Below are 22,437 nucleotides of genomic sequence, written 5' to 3' on the forward strand. Positions count from 1 at the left end.
TAATTTTAGGTAAGTGCATTCATAAAAAAAAGAAGTTTCTATTTCTTGTTATAGATTTTTTTTTAGCCTATAGCATGACAGTGTGACTAATGAAAAAAATGGCCAAAATGTTGCTGCTGCTGCTGCTGATGATGATGATGAATGAAATGGAAGGGTCTGTAATAAAAGGCCAAAGAAATTGTTCATGAGCTGTTTTACTCTTGGCTAGGACAAATAAAGTGTCCCAAAAACTTCACTTCCAGCTAAATTATGAAAAAAAAACTCTTTTTACTGTATGAATGTATTCAAGCATACTTCATACTATATATCTGACTCAATGACGCTCCAATTCATTCATTACATTGCTCTCAAAAATTCAGAAAGTCAGCCTTCAAAGCAGCGGAAAATAAATTCTTCAGAAGTCCAGACAAGAAAATGAGGGGAAGGCAAGGCAGATATGAGAAAGCTATTTTTAACTGTCATAGATTTCTTTGGAATGACTGAAGGGCATCAGAAATTTGGACGGAGAAAAATCCCTAAATCAAGGTTCAATTTCTATTATTTTTCCTTAAATCCTTGACATGTAATATAATCTGAATAGTTCACTGCCTTTTGTGACCCAAGACGACAAGGCTAATAGTATTACTCCTTCTGAGCTTGAATGTGACTAAAAGGGCCTCTGGCACGTAATGCTCAGTGCTTTTTGTGGCACATTTCTCAACAGCTGTCAAGAAGCGGAGGTAGGGATGGAAAGTAGGACACATTTTCTGGAATGAGATGTGTAGGGTTGGGGTGTTTCTGATCAGCGGGGAAGAGTGAAGCCTCAGAATGAGAAAGGGTAAAATATCAGAGTTTCATACTCCTCCGTGGGCACCCCTCTTGCCTGATCCTTCAACCACTCCCTTCTCCAACTTCAGCTTTGAATCCTGCTTTATTCGGCTGATGCCTCCTTCATTTTACTCCGCTTCCCAGTCTGCTCTCCTCAAAGCCCTAATCAGTAAGTCAGTGATATTCATTCATTCATTCAATCATATTTATTGAGCGCTAACTTGGTGCAGAGCACTTTACTAAGCACTTGGAAAGTACAATTCTGCAACAGAGAGAGACAATCCTTACCCAACAATGGGCTCACAGTTTAGAAGGGGGAGACAGAGAACAAAACGAAACAAGTAGACAGGCATCGATAGCATCAAAATAAATAAATAGAATTATAGATATCTCCGCAACATTGCCAAGATCCGCCCTTTCCTCTCCATCCAAACCGCTACCCTGCTAATTCAAGCTCTCATCCTATCCCGTCTGGACTACTGCACTAGCCTTCTCTCTGATCTCCCATCCTCGTGTCTCTCTCCACTTCAATCCATACTTCATGCTGCTGCCTGGATTATCTTTGTCCAGAAACGCTCTGGACATATTACTCCCCTCCTCAAAAACCTCCAATGGCTACCGATCAATCTGCGCATCAAGCAGAAACTCCTCACCCTGGGCTTCAAGGCTGTCCATCACCTCGCCCCCTCCTACCTCACCTCCCTTCTCTCCTTCTACTGCCCAGCCCGCACCCTCCGCTCCTCCACCACTAATCTCCTCACTGTACTTCGCTCTCGCCTGTCCCGCCATCGACCCCCGGCCCATGTCATCCCCCGGGCCTGGAATGCCCTCCCTCTGCCCATCCGCCAAGCTAGCTCTCTTCCTCCCTTCAAGGCCCTGCTGAGAGCTCACCTCCTCCAGGAGGCCTTCCCAGACTGAGCCCCTTCTTTCCTCTCCCCCTCGTCCCCCTCTCCATCCTCCCGTCTTACCTCCTTCCCTTCCCCACAGCACCTGTATATATGTATATATGGTTGTACATATTTATTACTCTATTTATCTATTTATTTATTTATTTTACTTGTACATTTCTATCCTACTTATTTTATTTTGTTGGTATGTTTGGTTCTGTTCTCTGTCTCCCCCTTTTAGACTGTGAGCCCACTGTTGGGTAGGGACTGTCTCTATGTGATGCCAATTTGTACTTCCCAAGCGCTTAGTACAGTGCTCTGCACATAGTAAGCGCTCAATAAATGCGATTGATTGATTGATTGATTGATCTTAAGTGCTTACCATGTGCACAATACTGTACGAGGCACTTGGAAGAGTAAAATACACTCCACCCTGTCCACAAGGAGCTTACAGTCTATATGCTTTCTCCCACCCAATTCTCAATTCTGTCAATTCCACTGCAATATTCTAACTGAACCTCTGCTCCCTCTCCCGCAGAGTCATTCATTCCCCCTCCATTCACTCCTTTGCTCCAATACTACTACTCCTACTACTACTAATAATAATCATCGTATTTGTTAAGTGCTTACTATGTGCCAGATATTGTACTAAGTGCTGGGGTGGATACAAGCAAATTGAGCTGGACATAGTCCCTGTCCCGCATGGGACTCCCAGTCTCATTCCTAAATTAAGTCACGTAACTTCTCTGTGCCTCAGTTACCTCATCTGTAAAATGGGGAATAAGACTGTGAGCCTCCTGTGGGACAACCTGATCACCTTGTAACCTCCCCAGCACTTAGAACAGTGCTTTGCACATAGTAAGTGCTTAATAAATGCCATTATTATTATTATTACTATTATTATTCCTCATTTTATAGATGAGGTTAACTGAGGTACAGAGAAGTGAAGTGACTTGCCCAAGGTCATACAAGAGACAAGTGGTGGAGCCGGGATTAGAACCCATGACTTTATGAGTCCCAAGCTTGTGCTGTATCCACTATACCATGCTGCTTTGCACACAGTCCATCCAGCCAGCACTACCCCTTTGCCAGTTTCCTATCTCCCTTCCCCCTGTGATTACGTGGCTCAATGGAAAGAGCCCGGGCTTGGGAGTCAGTGGTCATGGGTTCAAATCCCGGCTCCCCCAATTGTCAGCTGTACGAACTTGGGCAAGGCACTTCACTTCTCTGTTCCTCAGTTACCTCATCTGTCAAATGGGAATTAAGACTGTGAGCTCCACGTGGGACAACCTGATCACCTTGTATCCCCTCCAGCGCTTAGAACAGTGCTTTGCTCATAGTAAGCACTTAAAAATGCCATTATTATTATTATTATTATATTGCACTCTCTCAAGACCTTCATACAGTGCTCTGCACAGAATAATTGCACAGATTGATTGATTGTTCTTCTGTGACCTCAGGGATCACTCTTAGGAAGGCACGGCAACAGCTGCCTTCAGGAATATCCCTGCCCACCACAAGGTCACACTTATTTGTGTCCTAGCCATTCTTTAAAATCATCATCTTTGCCTCAGCTCACAAAGATCTAACAAACCTCAGGTCCTGCAGAGACATGTCGCATCAAAGCAAAAATACAAGATAAATGAGAGGTGGGAATTGAAATAAATTGAAATTTTGGGGGAGGATTTAACCCAAATGTACTTACTCTGGGCTAAATTATCCTAAGTTATGCCAATTGTAGTTGCATTATGACCAAATATTTCCTTGTTTTCATCAGCGAGTATTTCTTTTTAAGGGCAAAATTGTAGAAACTAAGCACAGTAAACTGGCCACTAGATCTGTGGTTTCTGAGCATTCCATTAGGAGCTAGAGGATGATTCTGAACTCCAGTGACTCTCAGCCTATTCAGTAATGATAATACTATAATAATAATAATAATAATAATGGCATTTATTAAGTGCTTACTATGTGCAAAGCACTGTTCTAAGCGCTGGGGAGGATACAAGGTGATCAGGTTGTCCCACATGGAGCTCACAGTCTTAATCCCTATTTTACAGATGAGGTAACTGAGGCACAGAGAAGTTAAGTGACTTGCCCAAGTGACACAGCTGACAACTGGTGGAGCGGGGATTTGAACCCATGACCTCTGACTCCAAAGACTGGGTTCTTTCCACTGAGCCATACTGCTTCTCCTGCTATTAATAATAATTATGGCATTTGTTAAGCACTTACTATGTGCCAGGCACTGTACTAAGCACTGGGGTAGATACAAGCGAATTGGACTGGACACAGTCCTTGTCCCATGTGGGGCTCACAGTCTCAATCCCCGTTTTACAGATGAGGAAACTGAGGCAATGAGAAGAAAATTGACTTGCCCAAGGTGACACAGCAGACAAGTGGCGGAGCCGGATTTGGAACCCATGACCTTCTGACTCTCAGGCCCTTGCTCTATGCCATGCTGCTTTTTACATAATAAAATGTGAGATAAGCCATGTGGGTGTACCTAAGAATGATGATGATAATAATAATAATAATACTTGTAATAGTTGAGAAGCAGCATGGCCTAGTGGACAGAATACAGGCCTGGGAATCAGAGGTGCTGGGTTTTAGGGGAAGCAGCATGCGTGAGTGGAAACAGCCCGGGCTTTGGAGTCAGAGGTCACGGGTTCAAATCCCAGCTCAGCCACTTGTCAGCTATATGACTTTGGGCAAGTCACTTCACTTCTCTGTGCCTCAGTTACCTCATCTGTAAAATGGAGATGAAGACTGTGAGCCCCACTAGGGACACCTTGTAAACTCCCCAGCACTCAGAACAGTGCTTTCCACATAGTAAATGCTTAATAAATAATAATAGTAAGCACTTAATAAATGCCATTATTATTATTATTATTAATCCCAACTCTGCCACTTTTCTGTTGTGTGACCTTAGGCAAATCACTTAACTTCTATGTACTTTAGTGACCTCATCTATAAAATGGGGATTAAGACTCTGAACCCCATGTGAGACATGGACTGTGTCCAACCTGATTAGCTTGTATGTACACCAGAACTTGGAATACTGCTGGGAACACAGTAAGCACTCACTATTAAAAAAAAGAAAGCTTTTTCTACATGCCAAACAATAGAGAAGCAGTGTGATTCAGAGGAAAGAGCCCGGACTTGGGAGTCAGAGGTCTCCATCCATACCACTACCCTGCTCGTTCAAGCTCTCATCCTAAACCTGTCTGGACTACTGCATCAGCCTTCTCTTTGATCTCCCATCCTCGTGTCTCTCCCCACTTCAAGCCATACTTCATGCTGCTGCCTGGAATGTCTTTGTCCAGAAAGGCTCTGGGCATGTTACTTCCCTCCTCAAAATTCTCCAGTGGCTACCAATCAATCTGTGCGTCAGGCAGAAACTCCTCACCCTGGGCTTCAAGGCTGTCCATCACCTCACCCCCTCCTACCTCACCTCCCTTCTCTCCTTCTACGGCCCAGCCCGCACGCTCCATTCCTCCGCCGCCAGTCTCCTCACCGTACCTCGTTCTCGCCTGTCCCACCATAGACCCCCGGCCCACGTCATCCCCCGGGCCTGGAATGCCCTCCCTCTGCCCATCCACCAAGCTAGCTCTCTTCCTCCCTTCAAGGCCCTATTGAGAGCTCACCTCCTCCAGGAGGCCTTCCCAGACTGAGCCCCTTCCTTCCTCTCCCCCTCGTCCCCCTCTCCATCCCCCCATCTTACCTCCTTCCCTTCCCCACAGCACCCGTATATACGTATATATGTTTGTACATATTTATTACTCTATTTATTTACTTATTTTACTTGTACATATCTATTCTATTTATTTTATTTTGTAGTATGTTTTGGTTTAGTTCTCTGTCTCCCCCTTTTTAGACTGTGAGCCCACTGTTGGGTAGGGACTGTCTCTATATGTTGCCAACTTGTACTTCCCAAGCACTTAGTACAGTGCTTTGCACACAGTAAGCACTCAATAAATACGATTGATTGATTCATTGATTGATTCATTCATTCAATCGTATCTATTGAGCGCTGACTGTGTGCAGAGCACTGTACTAAGTGCTTAGGAAGTACAAGTTGGCAACATATAGAGACGGTCCCTACCCAACAGAGGGCTCACCGTCTAGAATGGGGAAGATAGAGAACAAAATAAAACATATTAACAAAAAATAAATAGAATAGGTATGTACAAGCAAAATGAATAAATAGAGTAATAAATACGTACAAACACATATACACATATACAGGTGCTGTGGGGAAGGGAAGGAGGTAAGGTGGGGGGAATGGAGAGGGGAGAGGAAGGAGGGGGCTCAGTCTGGGAAGGCCTCCTGGAGGAGGTGAGCTCTCAGTAGGGCCTTGAAGGGAGTAAGAGAGCTAGCTTGGCAGATGGGCAGAGGGACGGCATTCCAGGCCCCGGGGGATGACGTGGGTCGGGGGTCGATGGCGGGACAGGCGAGAATGAGGCACGGTGAGGAGATTAGCAGCAGAGGAGCGGAGGGTGCGGGCTGGGCTGTAGGTCATGAGTTCTAATTCCGGCTCTGCCACATGTCTGCTGTGTGACCTTGGTAAAGTCACTTAACTTCTCTGTGCCTCAATTACCTCATCTGTAAAATGGGGATTAAGACTGTGAGCCCCACGTGGGACAACCTGATCACCTTGCATCCCCCCCAGCACTTAGAACAGTGCTTTGCACATAGTAAGTACTTAACAAATGCCACCATTATTATTATTATTATTACTAAGCACTGGTGTAGATATGCAGGTACTATATAAATAATAATAATAATAATAATATGGTGTTTGTTAACAAATAACAAATAATGGTATTTGATAAGCACTTACTATGTGCAAAGCACTGTTCTAAGCGCTGGGGGGGGATACAAGGTGATCAGGCTGTCCCACGTGGGGCTCCCAGTCAATCCCCATTTTACAGATGAGGTAACTGAGGCACAGAGAAGTTAAGTGACTTTACCAAGGTCACACAGCAGACGTGTGGCAGAGCGGGAATTAGAACCCATGACCTCTGACTCCCAAGCCCGGGCTCTTTCCACTGAGCCATGCTGCTTCCCCAGTCCCTATTCCCACAGGGGCTCACACCTTTCATTGATCACTCAAACTTTTAAGGACTCGGTTTCTCCAACAGAAAACAACCTTTTGTAACTACCTGTTGGAGTTTGAGAAAGTCAACCAAATTTCTCCACTATTTACTGCGTCTTAGCCCTTAAGATAGCCACGAGGCGTCACTGTTGTCAAAGAACAACGTTAGGGTTTTTGCATTTCTCTGGCTGGGAATACCCCAGTGGTGTCCTTAAAGATACATTTTAAAAAGTCTGGATTTCCAGGTTCATTCATTCATTCAATCGTATTTACTGAGCACTTACTGTGTGCAGAGCACTGTACTAAGCGCTTGGGAACTACAAGTCGGCAACATGTAGAGACGGTCCCTACTCAACAACAGGCTCACTGTCTAGAAGTTAAGTGATATGTCAGATCCGTATTTAAGCCATTGTTTCTTTCTTGCACAGCTACATTATATAAAAGTGACCCTTACTTCTCCAATAATCAATCAGTCGTATTTATTGAGCGCTTACTGTGTGCAGAGCACTGTACTAAGCGCTCGGGAAGTCCAAGTTGGCAACATATAGAGACGGTCCCGACCCAACAGTGGGCTCACAGTCTAGAAGGGGGAGACAGAGAACAAAGCAAAACATATTAACAAAATAAAATACATAGAATAGATATGTACAAGTAAAATAAATAGAGTAAAAAATATGTACAAATATATACAGGTGCTGTGGGGAAGGGAAGGAGGTAAGGCTGGGGGGATGGAGAGAGGGAGGAGGGGGAGAGGAAGGAGAGGGCTCAGTCTGGGAAGGCCTCCTGGAGGAGGTGAGCTCTCAGTAGGGCCTTGAAGGGAGGAAGAGGAATATTCTCCAGCTGTGTGGAGCAAGGCAATGGCGAAACATCCGGACATACTAGGTGAAACCTAGGTAAGAATAAGAAAAAGCATGAAGAAAATGAGTCTCCAGCAAGAGGGAAATCTCGTATATTATTAGGTCTGCAGTATTTCAAAATTGGAAGTAGCGTACTTTGAAGTGAATAGCTGTTTAAAACAATGAAGCTGAGGCAACTGCTATTCTAATCCTATCCTCCTTTCGAACAGGATAGCCTTCTTTGTGGTTATAAAATTGCATAGTATTCTCCATTGTTTCTGGCCCCTAAGATTGCTGCATCTCTTTCCTAATCGCATGTTACCGCTGTTTTGTGTACAGCCGATATAAACAAAAGCGAAACTTTTTATGGCATATTCCCAAATGGGTCTACAACACTGGAACCTCTGAGGATCCTTTGACCAGCCGAGGAAAACATCTGCTTCCTCTTAACAACTTGAAGTACCCTTTGATCCTGTCATTCCTCTACATCACCCACATGGCGTAGTTGGAGACAGCTTGAACAAAGCTGCATGGCCTAGCAGAAAGAACAGTGGAAAGAGCATGGGACTTGGGTTTGGGTTCTAATCCCAACCCTGCCACAGTCTTTAATCCCCATTTTACAGATGAGAGAACCGAGTTACAGAGAAGTCAGGTGACTTCCCCGAGGTCACACAGCGGACAAATGGCAGAGCCGGGTCTAGAACCCATGTCCTCTGACTCCCAAGCCTGTGTTCTTTCCTCTAAGCCATGTTGCTTCTCAAATTCCAGATATATACATGTGTGCTGTGTGTATGGGAGGGAGGATGAATGAAGGGAGCAAGTCAGGACAACGCAGAAGGAAGTGGGAGAAGAGGTGTGGAGAGCTTAGTCAGGGTAGGGTTCTTGGAGGAGATGTGCCTTCAATAAGGCTTTGAAGTGGAGGAGAGCAATTATTTGTCTGATATGAGGGAGAACATTCCAGGCCAGAGGTAGAATGTGGGTGAGAGGTCGGTGGCAAGACAGACGAGACTGAGGTACAGTGAGAAGGTATTGATGACTTCATTGATGACAGGTTCATCTATTCCATGCCAATTGAAAACCTGCTTAAGGTAGATAGTCCTGAGAAGCACTGTTGCCTAATGGATAGAGCAGCTCCTCCATTTGTCTGCCGTGTGACCTTGAGCAAGCCACTTCACTTCTTTGTACCTCAGTTACTTCGTCTGTAAAATGGAGATAGAGACTGTGAGCCCCATGTGGGACAAGGATTGGGTTCAATCTGATTTTCTCGCAACTCCCCCAATGGTTAGTACAGTGCTTGGCACATGGTAAAGGCTGAACAAATACCATTTTTAGTACTATTGTCATCATTATGCCAGAGTGGCAGGAAATGTAAGGCTTTGAGAGAGATGGAATGTAGGCCAAAAAAAACACAGGCTGTACTAGGGCTTCTGATAAAGCTCTGGGGAGGGATCCAGCGCTTAGTACAGAGCTTTGCACATAGTAAGTGCTTAATAAATGCCATCGTATTATTATTATTGGGAGCTGAGAGAGGGAGGGGAAAGGGGCAAAGAGAACAATCAATCAATCAATCAATCAATCGTATTTATTGAGCGCTTACTATGTGCAGAGCACTGTACTAAGCGCTTGGGAAGTACAAATTGGCATCACATAGAGACAGTCCCTACCCGATAGTGGGCTCACAGTCTAAAAGGGGGAGACAGAGAACAGAACCAAACATACCAACAAAATAAAATAAGTAGGATAGAAATGTACAAGTAAAATAAATAAATAAATAAATAAACAGAGTAATAAATATGTACAACCATATATACATATATACAGGTGCTGTGGGGAGGGGAAGGCGGTAAGGCGGGGGGATGGAGAGGGGGACGAGGGGGAGAGGAAAGAAGGGGCTCAATCTGGGAAGGCCTCCTGGAGGAGGTGAGCTCTCAGCAGGGCCTTGAAGGGAGGAAGAGAGCTAGCTTGGCGGATGGGCAGAGGGAGGGCATTCCAGGCCCGGGGGATGACGTGGGCCGGGGATCGATGGCGGGACAGGCGAGAGCGAGGTACAGTGAGGAGATTAGTGGTGGAGGAGCGGAGGGTGCGGGCTGGGCAGTAGAAGGAGAGAAGGGAGGTGAGGTAGGAGGGGGCGAGGTGATGGAGAGCCTTGAAGCCCAGGGTGAGGAGTTTCTGCCTGATGCGCAGATTGATCGGTAGCCATTGGAGGTTTTTGAGGAGGGGAGTGATATGTCCAGAGCGTTTCTGGACAAAGATAATCCGGGCAGCAGCATGAAGTATGGATTGAAGTGGAGAGAGACATGAGGATGGGAGATCAGAGAGAAGGCTAGTGCAGTAGTCCAGACGGGATAGGATGAGAGCTTGAATTAGCAGGGTAGCGGTTTGGATGGAGAGGAAAGGGCGGATCTTGGCAATGTTGCGGAGCTGAGACCGGCAGGTTTTGGTGACGGCTTGGATGTGAGGGGTGAATGAGAGAGCGGAGTCGAGGATGACACCAAGGTTGCGGGCTTGTGAGACGGGAAGGATGGTAGTGCCGTCAACAGAGATGGGAAAGTCAGGGAGAGGACAAGGTTTGGGAGGGAAGACAAGGAGCTCAGTCTTCGACATGTTGAGCTTTAGGTGGCGGGCGGACATCCAGATGGAGATGTCCTGAAGGCAGGAGGAGATGCGAGCCTGGAGGGAGGGGGAGAGAGCAGGGGCAGAGATGTAGATCTGGGTGTCATCAGCGTAGAGGTGATAGTTGAAGCCGTGGGAGCGAATGAGGTCACCAAGGGAGTGAGTGTAGATTGAGAACAGAAGGGGACCAAGCACTGAACCTTGGGGAACTCCCACAGTAAGAGGATGGGAGGGGGAGGAGGAGCCTGCAAAAGAGACTGAGAAAGAACGACCGGAGAGATAAGAGGAGAACCAGGAGAGGACGGAGTCTGTGAAGCCAAGGTCAGATAATGTGTTGAGGAGAAGGGGGTGGTCCACAGTGTCAAAGGCAGCTGAGAGGTCGAGGAGGATTAGGACAGAGTATGAGCCGTTGGATTTGGCAAGCAGGAGGTCATTGGTGACCTTTGAGAGCGCAGTTTCCGTGGAATGAAGGGGACGGAAGCCAGACTGGAGGGGGTCGAGGAGAGAGTTGTTGTTGAGGAATTCTAGGCAGCGCGTGTAGACAACTCGTTCAAGGAGTTTGGAAAGGAATGGTAGGAGGGATATGGGACGATAACTAGAAGGTGAGGTGGGGTCAAGAGAGGGTTTTTTTAGGATGGGAGAGACATGGGCATGTTTGAAGGCGGAGGGGAAGGAACCAGTGGAGAGTGAGCGGTTGAAGATGGAAGTTAAGGAGGGGAGAAGGGATGGAGCGAGAGATTTCATAAGATGAGAGGGAATGGGGTCAGAAGCACAGGTGGCCGGAGTAGCACTTGAGAACAATGGAATGGCATGCACCCTTCTGTACCCCTCTGCCCCTTCCTTGGCACTGATTGGGACTATGCTCAAGATAGAGCACCCTCCCTTCCCTCCCAAACCTTGACCTCTTCTGAACTTTCCCAACACTGTGGACGGTACAACCATCCTTCCTGTCTCACAAGCCCACAACCTTGGTGTCATCCTTGACTCTGCTCTCTCATTCACCCCACATATCTAATCCATCACTAAATCCTGTCGGTCTCACCTTCACTGCACCACCAAGATCCACCCTTTCCTTTCCAAACTGCTACCATGTTAGTACAATCACTCATTTTATCCCAACTGGATTACTGCATCAGCCTCCTTTTTGACCTCCCAACCTCCTGCCTCTCCCCACTTCAGTCCATACTTCATTCCACTGCCTAGATTATCATTCTACAGAAACATTTAGGACATGTCACCCCCCTCCTCAAAAGTCTCCAGTGGTTTCCTATCAACCTCCATATCAAAAAGAAACTCCTCACTATTGGCTTTAAAGCTCCCCATCACGTTGCCCATCTCTCCTTCTACATTCCAGCCTGCACACTCCCCTTCTCTGGTGCTAACCTTCTCACTGTGCCTTGATCTCTCCTATCTCACTGCCGATTACTGGTCCATGTCCTACCTCTGGCCTGGAACGCCCTCCTTCCTTAAATCTGCCAAACAACCACTCTTCCCCCCTTCAAAGCCCTACCGAAGACGCACCTCCTCTAAGAGGCCTTCCAAGACTAAGCCCCCTTTTCCTCAGCTCCCCCTCCTTTCCACATCACCTCTGACTCTCTCCCTTTGCTCTTCTCCTCCTCTCCCCACCGCACAGCACTTTTATATATATATATATATATATATATATATATATATATATATATATATATATAATTCTATTTATTTATATTGATGACTGTTTACTTCTTTTGATGTCTGTCCCCACCCCAAGACTGTAAGCCTGTTATGGGCAGGGACTGATTCAGACTTTCATTTGGCAGGGGGCTGAGACTGTGTGCCCCATGTGGGACAGTGTCCAACCTGATTTGCTCGTGTCCACCCCAGAGCTTAATACACTGACCGGCACATGGTAAGCACTTAACAAAACCATAATTATTATTATTGTCCCCTTCCAAGCAGTTAGTACAGTGCTATGCACACAGTAAGTTCCCAATGAATGCAATTGATTAATTGTAGAACTCTTATTCTTCTAAGCAATTTTATTATGCTAATTACACTGTCTACATCACTCTGTTGCCTGGATGATTTTTCTAAAGAAAATTTAGTGCTCGTCTCCCTACTCCTCAAGAACCTCCAATGATTGCCCATTCACCTCCTCATCAAACAGAAACTCCTTACCATTGGCTTTAAAGCACTCAATCACCTGTCCCTTCCTATCTTACCTCCCTGATTTCCTCCTCCTCCTACTAATACTAATAATGGCATTTGTTAAGTGCTTACAGCTTTCTGGGCGTCTACTTAACCTGATGCCTGTCTACTTGTTTTGTTTTGATGTCTGTCTCTCCCCTTCTAGACTGTGAGCCCATTGTTGGGTAGGGATTGTCTCTTTTGCCGAATTGTACTTTCCAAGAGCTTAGTACAGTGCTCTGCACACAGTAGGCACTCAATAAATATGATTGAATGAATTGTCTCTCTTTATTGCTGTACTGTACTTTTTAAGCACTTAGTACAGTGCTCTGCACGCAGTAAAAGCTCAATAAATGCAATTGAATGAAGTGTATGAATGTCCCAAAGAAATCAGGCACAGAAGGAGAAGAGGTTGGCCTGGCCCTACCAGGGAGGGTAGCAGGCCAGAGCTTGCCATAAAACAGGAGGGACCAGGGAGAGATCTAAGAGGAAATAGCAGGCCAGAGCTTGCCATAAAACAGGAGGGACCAGGGAGAAATCTAAGAGGAAACACTGTGGATCTGATGGCTTATTAGGGTAGGTGGTGGCCAAGTCTAGGTGAGATCACCAAATCACAAACGGTTTAGTTTTCTCAATAGGGGCTGCCGAGTTTTCTCCACTCCTCATTTTTAAATCTCACCTGGACAACTGGTTGAGAGCAGGGGTTGGGGATGACAGCATCACTTTGCTTAGGAGCAATTTTGAGATTGGAGACTGGCTATCAATCAATGATCAATTAATCAATTGTATTTATTAAGCACTTATGTGTAGAGCATGGTACAAAGTGTTTGGGAGAGTACAACTGAGTTGTACAATCCCTGCCCCCCAAGAAGAATACAGTTATGGGGGAGACATTAAAAGAGATTATGAAAATTGTGAATAGCAGAAACAGTAGAGTATAAGAATATTTGCATTCTTATAGAAGCCTTTCTGACTTCAAGAAGCCTTCCCTTTTCCCACTCCCTTCTGCATTGCTCTGACCTGCTCCCTTCATTTAGCCTTCCTTCCATTCCCACAGCACATATGTATAATCTGTAATTTATTCATTTATTTATATTAATATCTGTGTCTCCCTCGAGACTGTGAGCTTGTTGTGAGCATGGAATGTATCTGCTGTTGTAGTGTACTCTCCCAAGTGTTTAGTACAGTACTTTGCACACAGTAAGTGCTCAGTAAATACAATTTACTTAGAAGCAGCATGGCTCAGTGGAAAGAGCACGGGCTTTGGAATCAGAGGTCATGGGTTCGAATCTCAGCTCTGCCACATGTCTGCTGTGTGACCTTGGGCTAGTCACTTAACTTCTCTGAGCATCAGTTACCTCATCTGTCAAATGGGGATTAAGACTGTGAGCCCCACGTGGGACAACCTGATCACCTTGTATCCCCCCAGCACCTGGAACAGTGCTTTGCACATAGTAAGCACTTAACAAATGCCATTATTATCATTATTATTATTATTATTACAATTGAAGGAATTAATATAGTGCTGTAAGGCTGAAGTGAGTATTAAAAAAATTTAAGAAGTATGCAGCCAAGTGCAGAATCAATGCAGAGGGGAGGTCAGAAATGGGAAATAAAGGGCTTAATCTTGGAAGACATCTTGGAGATGTGATTTTAGGTGGGTGATTCATTCATTTATTCAATTGTATTTATTGGTACTTACTGTGTGCAAAGCACTGTACTAAGTGCTTGGAAAGTACAAGTTGGCAACATACAGAGACGACCCCTACCATACAACAGGCTCACAGTCTAGAAGGGGGAGACAGACAACAAAACAAAACATGCAGACAGGTGTCAAAATCATCGGAACAAACAGAATTTTAGCTATAATGAACATCATTAACAAAATAAATAGAATAGTAAATATGTACAAGTAAAATAAATACAGTAATAAATCTGTACAAATATAAACAAATGCTGTGGGGAGGTGAAGGAGGTAGGGCTGGGGGGGTTGGGGAGGAGGAGAGGAAAAAGGGGTCTCAGTCTGGGAAGGCCTCCTGGAGGAGGTGAGCTCTCAGTAGGGCTTTGAAGGGAAGGGAGAGAGCTAGCTTGGTGGATGTGTGGAGGGAGGGCAGTCCAGGCCAGGGGAAGGATGTGGGCCGGGGGTTGATGGTGGGACAGGCGAGAACGAGGTACGGTGAGGAGGTTAGTGGCTGAGGAGCGGAGGGTGCGGGCTGGGCTGGAGAAGGAGAGAAGGGAGGTGAGGTAGGAGGGGGCGAGGTGATGGAGACCTTTGAAGATGACTGAGAGTGAGGAGTCTTTGCTTGATTTGTAGGTTGACAGGCAGCCATTGGAGATTTTTGAGGAGGGGAGTAACACGCCCAGAGCGTTTCTGTAGAAAGATGATCCCAGCAGCAGAGTGAAGTATAGACTGAAGCGGGGAGAGACAGGAGGATGGGAGATCAGAGAGGAGGCCGATGCAGTAATCCAGTCAGCGTAGGATGAGAGATTGAACCAGCAAGGTAGCAGTTTGGATGGAGAGGGTGAAAGCGGGGACTGTTGGATACAAAGGAGGCGGGAGTTCCAGGGCCATGGGAGAATGTGGGCTAGGGGTTGGTGGTGGAATAGATGAGATTGAGGTACTAGTGACTAATGCCAAACTGAGAAGGAGTTGGACGATCCTCCAGTGAATCAGTCAACAGAATTCACTGCAATTAGCCCATCAGTTGAGGATATTGAATGACCTGGGAAACCAACTGAAAAGCTTCGTGTAGGAGCACCTCCCCTCCTGCCAGAGGCCAAATCTGTCAGTTTTCCAAACCCTAGGTGCTTAGATTGAAAGAAGGATGGACTTGGATGGGGGGAAAAAAAAGATGCAAATCATTTCACTTCGGATATTCATTATTTTTAATTCATTTGTTCATTCAATCATATTTATTGAGTGCTCACTGTGTGCAAAGCACTGTACTAAGCTCTTGGAAAGTACAATTCAGCAACAGAGTAAATCCCTCCCCACAAAGGGATCATAGTCTAGAAGGGGGGAGACAGACATCAAAACAAGTAAACAGGCATCAATAGCATCAATATAAATAAATAGAATTATAGATATTTACACCATTAATAAAATCAATAGAATTATAAATATATACATATATACACACACAAGTGCTGTGGGGCAGGGAGGAAGGGTAGAGCAGAGGGAATGAATGGGGGCGATGGGGAGGGAGGGAGAGCAATCTTAATACTGTCTACTTGAGCATGTAAGCCCCCTGAGGTGCCAGTACTTCGAACAATGTTAAAGAAAATCCACAAGAAACAGGAGAATTATTATCCTAAAAGGGCTCGACAACTAAAGGATAAAATAGGCAATAATCGATCAATCAATGGCATTTATTGAGCACTTCCTGTGTGCAGGGCACTGTACTAAACACTTGAGAGAATACAATATAATGGAGCAGGTAAACATGTTCCCTACCCACAAGGAGCTTACAGGCTAGAGGGGATTCCTTAGCATAGGATCTTCCTTCGAGGAGCAGTGTGACTTAGTGGATAGAGCATGGGCTTGGGACTCACAAGGATCTGGGTTCTAATCCCAACTTTGCCACTTGAGTCCTAGGTGACCTTGCACAAGTAGCTCAGTGGAGAGAGCACGGGCTTCGGAGTCAGTGGTCAGGGGTTCAAATCCCAACTCTGCCAATTGTCAGCTGTGCGACTTTGGGCAAGTCACTTAATTTCTCTGTGCCTCAGTTACCTCATCTGTACAATGGGGATTGACTGTGAGCCCCCCGTGGGACAACCTGATTACCTTGTAACCTCCCCAGTGCTTAGAATAGTGCTTTGCACACAGTAAGCACTTAATAAATGCCATCATCATTATTATAAGTTACTTAACTTCTCTGGGCCTCAGTTACCTCAACTGTAAGATGGGGAATAAGACTGTGATCCCCATGATGGACACAGACTATGTCCAACTTGATTAGCTTGTATCTACCCCAGATCTTAGTACAGTGCTAAGCACATATTAAGCATTTAACAAATACCAAAAAAGAAAAAAAGTATATGGTTGATAAACAGCCCAAAGCCATGCCTCTATGATGGCATTTATTAAGTGCTTACTATGTGCAAAGCACTGTTCTAAGCGCTGGGGAGGTTACAAGGTGATCAGGTTGCCCACGTGGGGCTCACAGTCTTAATACCCATTTTACAGATGAGGGAACTGAGGCACAGAGAAGTGAAGTAACTTGCCCAAAGTCACACAGCTGACAATTGGTGGAGCCGGGGTTTGAACCCATGACCTCTGACTCCAAAGCCTGTGCTCATTTCCACTGAGCCACGCTGCTTCTCTATAATAATAATAATGGCATTTATTAAGCGCTTACTATGTGCAAAGCACTGTTCTAAGTGCTGGGGAGGTTGCAAGGTAATCAGGTTGCCCCACGTGGGGCTCACAGTCTTAATACCCATTTTACAGATGAGGGAACTGGGGTACAGAGAAGTTCAGTGACTTGCCCAAAGTCACACAGCTAACAATTGGTGGAGCTGGGATTTGAACCCAGGACCTCTGACTCCAAAGCCCATGCTCTTTCCACTGAGCCACGCTGCTTCTCTAGGGGCCAGCCCCTCCCAACAAGCAGAACTCAGGCCAGTTGATGCTGGGGACTCTAGGTCGCAATTCATTCAATTCAATAGTATTTATTGAGCACTTCCTGTGTGCAATGCACTGTACTAAACGCTTGGGAGAGTACAATATAACAATTGGGGAGACATTACTATACATAATAAAATACAAAATTTATGTAATAATATACATAAACAAAGAATAAATAAATAAATAAATAAATAAATAAATAAATAAATAAATAAATAAATAAATATAAATAAATTACAGGTAGATACATAAGAGCTGTGGGCCTGGGAGTGGGGAGGAACAAAGGGAGCAAGTCAGGGCAATGCAGAAGGGAGTGGGAGAAGAAAAGAGGGTTTAGTCAGGGAAGGCTGACTAACATCTCTACATTGGAGGAGATGTGCCTTCAGTAAGGTTTTGAAGGGGGAGAGCAATATTCTGTCTGATATCAGGAGGGAGGGCGTTCCAGGCCAAAGGCAGGATGTGGGAGAGAGGTTGGTGGTGAGACAGATGACATCAAGGTACATCGGGATGGTTAGCATTAGAGAAATGAAGTGTGTGGGTTGGGTTGTAATAGGAGAGTAGCAAGGTTAGGTAGGTGGGGGAAAGGTGGTTGAATGTTATAGAAGCAATGGTGAGGAGTTTTTGTTTGACAATGGAAATAGATGGGTTCTTGAGGTTCTGGAGGTTCTTGAGGAGTGGGGAAACATGGTCTGAATGTTTCTGGAGGAAAATGACCCAGGCAGGAGAGTGGAGCCTACACCGAAGTGGGGAGAGACAGGAGGCAGGGAACTCAGCAAGGAGGTTCATAAAATAATCAAGGTGGGATAGGACAAGTGATTGTATTAGTGGTCTGGACAATGTCACTTTACCTGCTCACCTCCTGACCCCCATCTCAGGTGGCAGCTTTTGGAGGTCCTCCTAGCCAAAATTACTAGAGTGTGGCCTCAGGGCCATCCAGAGGTCTGCCAGGAAGGCAGTGGCTGATATATGCAGAACTTTTGTTCTTCTAATCCCTTTCCTACCCAATGAGACTTCATAATGGATTAGTTGCCACTGTCCATCTAGAATGACTTCTGTCTGTAAAATTGCATATTTTGCCTCAAAGCAATGTTTTGCATTTGGAAAGTTAATTCTCTGTCAGTAGAGTGCTATATATTGCCTAATAAAGGGAGAAAAATTTAGCAATGATCAATCCATTAATCTTGAGTAGTTTTAACCAAAATCGTCTCTCAGTTATAAAGAAAGCTTCCACTTTGTGCCTCTATTTATTTGTACATTTTTCAGGATGTTTCAGAGCTGTTAAGAGGGACATTTTCTTTAGGTTCAAATCATTTTCCCCTAGCAAATGGTCCACAGATAATTTTTGCCCTTTACATCAACTGATTAAGAGGTATTTCTGAACAGATAGTGCCTAAACTCCCTTGATTCTCTTGGAATAGTTGATCAGACATGGTTTCTTATCTACTGTGTTGCCTATGTACTACACCTTATCCAAATGATATTCACTCCTCAGCATTTACGTGCATATCCTTATATTCTGTTATTTCCCCTATCCACAATTTTTTTAAATGTGTCTTCATTTTTAGACTGTAAAGCTCCTAGTGGGAAGGGACTGACTACCAACTCTGTTATATTGTACTTTCCCAAGCACTTAGTACAGTGCTCACCACACAATAAATGTTCAATAAATAACATTGACTGATTATTATTCTAGTTAGTGGGTGGAATACAAGAGACATAATTGTACTTTTTGAGGACATATACTTTGCATTTGCCTGTCAAAGAAAAAGTCAAATGAACTAGTTTTTGGGTTGCTTTCTAAAAAATGTTTTTATTTAATCACAGTTGTTAAGCACTTACTTTATGACAAGTATTATATTTAGCGCTGGGGTAGGTACAAACTAATCAAATTGGAAACAGTCCATTTCCCACATGGGGCTCACAGTATTAATTTCCATTTTACAGATAACTGAGGCATAGAGAAGTTAAATGACTGGCCCAAGTGGCACACAGCAGACAAGCGGCAGAGCTGGATTACTGTGACTCCCAGGACTGTGCTTTACCAAGTAGGCCACGAGGCTTCTCCATGCTGTTGTTTTCTACTAATCTTCAGGCAAAATATAAGAAAAATGAGAGAGTGCTGGAGCAGGAAGAGAATGAAGTAAAGGCAATATCATTTGAAAAAAAATAATAATAGTAATAACACTAATTTGGGATTTGTTCAAGCACTTACTACTAATAATAAATAATAATAATGATGGCATTTATTAAGTGCTTACTATGTGCAAAGCACTGTTCTAAGCACTGGGGAGGTTACAAGGTGATTAGGTTGTCCCACGGGGGGCTCACAGTCTTCATCCCCATTCTACAGATGAGGGAACTGAGGCACAGAGAAGTTAAGTGACTTGCCCAGAGTCACACAGCTGACAATTGGCAGAGCTGGGACACAACAATAACTACATTCTAAACACTGTGGTTAAAACAATATAATCAGATTCCTGTCCCACTTAGGGCTCACAGAGTGTGTGGGAGAGAAAACAGTCATTTAATCCATATTTTGCAGGTGAGAAAACTAAGGCACAGAGAAGCTAAAGGCAGGTTAGTGGAAAAACAGGGATTAGAACAAAGGTTATGACACAGGTCATGAGAGGTAATATGGCCTAGTTGAAAGAGTATGGGCCCGGGAATCAGCAAACCTGGGTATTATCAATCAATCAATCATATTTATTGAGCACTTACTTTGTGCAGAGCACTGTACTAAGCACTTGGGAAGTACAAGTTGGCAACATATAGAGCCAGTCCCTACCCAACAGTGGGCTCACAGTATAAAAGGGGGAGACAGAGAACAAAACCAAACATACTAACAAAATAAAATAAATATTTATTATTAATCAGCTCTAGCTGTGTCCAATGCCTGTTGTGTGACATTGGGCAAGTCAAATTAACTTCTCTGTGTTCTTCCTGTACAAAATAAGGACTTAATAGACTCCCATCTACTTAGACTATGGAGCCCCATCTTGGACAGGGCCCGTTTCCAACCTGATTATCTTGTAGCTATAGCAGTGATTATTGGTATATACTAAGTGCATAACTTAGAAGCAGCTTGGCTCAGTGGAAAGAGCCCGGGCTTGGAAGTCAGAGGTCATGGGTTCTAATCCCAGCTCTGCCACTTGTCAGCTGTATGACTTTGGGCAAGTCACTTTACTTCTCTGTGCCTCAGTTACCTCATCTGTAAAATGGGGATTAAGACTGTGAGCCCCACGTGGGACAACCTGATCACCTTGTATTCCCCCACAGCACTTAGAACAGTGCTTCGCACATAGTAAGTTCTTAACAAATACAATCATTATTATTATTAACAAAAAACCGCTATAATCATTATTATTCCTGGTCCCTTTTTTATGGTACTTGTTAAGTGCAAATAAATACTTTTTTATGGCATTTGTTAAATACAGTGCTAGACACTGTACTAAGCTTTGGGGTAGCTACAAATTTATCAGATTGGACACAGTCCCTGTCCCACAATGGAGTCACAGTCTTAATCCCCATTTTACAGAAGTGGTAACTGTGGCAAAGAGAAATTGAATGACTTGCCCAAGTTCACACTGCAGACAAGTGGCAGGGTAGGGATTAGAACCTGGTCATTCTGACTCCCAAGCCCATGCTCTATCCACTAGGCCACACTGCTTCTACTGTTCTCTTGTTCTTTCTTTCTGATGATTTACCAGATTCTCTGTGCTCCCTATAATGACTTCACTGATTCAAATGATGAAATTTTGGGTCTCCTTCTTCCCTCAACTTTTATTGATGTGTCCTTAAAGATATGTAATATTATCAAAAGACATAAGACTATCAATTCAGGGAGGGAGAAGGAGAAAATCTAGTCAGGTATTTAATTAGTTTAATAGTTTGTTGTAACTGTAGACTTTGAGTACCGCTCTTCTCAGCTTAAACCCTGGCCCTTACATTCCCACAAGAAAACTGTTCCATCACTGGGCCCCAGGCTCGCAAGTTACAAAGTGAAAGTAATTTTCTCAACCTCCAAAAGAGTTAAGTCATAGACCTTTCCAGGCCTACAAGTTCTGAGGTAATATCTAATGACTTTTTTCTCAACAAGAAAACAAATGGAATTGCAGGAAGTGTTCTGTTTAGAGAAAATATGGATCTCCTTCATGGCGTCCATAGAATCTGGAAGAAAACTCTCGAGACTTGGGTTGAGAGCTTGAAAATGTTAATAAAAATTTTGATTTATTTTCATTAGAAAATCACTGGTATTGGTCCTCAAATGGTTCCTGGTTAGGGTGCAAGTTAGATAGAACATGCTTCTTGATTCTGCCACAAACAATAAGGCTATAGCTTTTCAGCAGTTTCATTCCTCAAAGAGCTTTAGAAAACTTATTTAACCCATTAACTACTAGCTAAGTGGACAAGCTGAAAAAATATTGCAAAGGAAAATGGTTTCAAATGCTAATGACCTGGAAATTTTTGGGTTTTTTTCTTTTTTTATTCAAGAGTTACTGTTAGGGAGGCATTGAAATGTTTCAGATGGCTTTGATTTCCAGGAGATATCTGAACTTAACATTACTTGCCTGTGAATATACAACTGTAGTTGCAGTAACATTAAATTTTGAATAGTAATGCTATGTGCCAAGTGCCAGCATTTGGCAATCTCTCCACGTCTCACTTGTACTCTGAAAGGTAGATAGTTCAGTTGCTACCAATTCTAACAACTCCAAGGTTCAGTCTAACAGACACTGACTCACAAATCCATGCAGGTCCTAGCTGGCACATCACTGTGGCAACTGTAAAATCAGTTTAGTACTTCTCAGTCAGCCAATAATATTTATTGAGCACATACTGTGTGCAGAGCACTATACTAAGTGCTTAGGAGAAGACAACACAACAACAGACACAGTGCAGTAACACTAAATTTTGAATACTAATGCTATATGCCAAGTGCTAGGTTAGAAATGATACAAATAAAAAAGTCCCTGTCCCATATGAGGTACACAATCTAAGGGAGAGGCAAAACTGGTATTTAATCCCCATTATACAGATGAGGAAACTGAGGCACAGAAAAGTCATATGACTTGCCCAAGGTTTCACAGAAGGCAAGAGGTGAGCAGGGGTTAGACCCCAGGTCTCATAACTCCCACTCTTCCACTCTTTCCACTGGGCCATGCCATTTTTTGGGTGCGAGGATTGTTTTAAATTTCAGACATCATGCTACAACACAAAAATCCTACAGTTCTTTTCATGCAAAAACACCACAAGTTATCTTACAAAGAAATGCCGGAGAAGGACAGGAACATATCACACACAAGACCTGTTCTTTGTGGTGATAAACACCAAAGTCTAGAGAAAACAAGGGAGATTAAAGCCTGGAATGAGACCAATCCATTTTTCACCCCAGATGATGGGCAATTT

This window comes from Tachyglossus aculeatus, chromosome 1 (genome assembly GCF_015852505.1).
Source record: "Tachyglossus aculeatus isolate mTacAcu1 chromosome 1, mTacAcu1.pri, whole genome shotgun sequence".
Taxonomy (NCBI): Eukaryota; Metazoa; Chordata; class Mammalia; order Monotremata; family Tachyglossidae; genus Tachyglossus; species Tachyglossus aculeatus.